The sequence below is a fragment of the Pundamilia nyererei genome, unplaced genomic scaffold (genome assembly GCF_000239375.1).
Source record: "Pundamilia nyererei isolate P.nyererei 1_Seehausen unplaced genomic scaffold, PunNye1.0 scaffold01331, whole genome shotgun sequence".
NCBI classification, from domain to species: domain Eukaryota; kingdom Metazoa; phylum Chordata; class Actinopteri; order Cichliformes; family Cichlidae; genus Pundamilia; species Pundamilia nyererei.
The window spans coordinates 9978-11074 of NW_005188732.1; positions in this window are offsets into that span (position 1 = coordinate 9978).

A 1097-nucleotide genomic window follows, 5' to 3' on the forward strand; every position below is an offset into this window, starting at 1 on the left:
AAAAAACAGTTTTGTTGATTAAAAAACACTATATCGGATTCATATCGGTATCGGCAGATATCCAAATTTATGATATCGGTATCGGTATCGGACATAAAAAAGTGGTATCGTGCCATCTCTAGTTCTTTGTTGGGAAGAAAAGGAAAAAGGATACAGTCATGTCATTGCTCAGACATGGGCATACTGATATAAATAGGAGATTACTCATAATAGAAAAACAAAATAGGAATCTTAGTAATGAAAATTAAACCGAACCTTATTGATTCCTTCCAAACAACGAAAGAAGTTAGAATTAAGATCTTGGGCCATATTCCATTTTGTAAGACAGAGTAATTTCTTTGGTAGCATTTGAGGGGTTTCTGTCTTCTCCACACTCCATACCAGTTGGTGGTCGTAATGCACAATTTTTCTGTTTTTCAGCCAACAATAGAAACTAATAAAAAGGAAAAAAAAAAAAGAACTCTGCAGCTTCACGAACAAAGAAGCCATCATTCATGTTAGTGCAGCGCTGCAGTAGATTCTCACTCTTGCAGGGAGCTGTGATCTCGTTTTTAAAGCAGTGACACCACAGCCTCTATGATGGTTTACTGTGTTAAACCGAGTTACACCACGGCAGCAACTTAAGCACTGTTTAAAACCGCTGGTGTGTCATTAGCACGAAACTTAACGTGAAGATTTTTGATTAAGAGAAGCCAAGTCAGGAAAAGAGATCCTGGATGTGCTGACCCTGGTCTTTGACCACAAGTTGGAGGTGATTTGCTGGACTGATGAGGATCTTGTGTCAATTTACAAATACCTTATGTGACAGAATCCTTCAAACAGAGAGCTGTGACGCTAAACTTACTCCTCATTACACCAAGTATTCCTCATGGAACTCCGAACACTGGATCCAACTTAAAAATAAATCAAAAGGTGAAATAGATTCCTGAAACTGTCTAAGTAGAGCTAACAATAGAAAACATCATCAGTCTTGTCAAAGTCTTGTTGAGATTACATGAACACAGCTTGTTAAAATTCACCGAGCATTAAACAAATAAAGATGAGCTCTAAACGAGGTGCGTTCATGTAGAGATACAGACTCCACTCAGATTCATTTC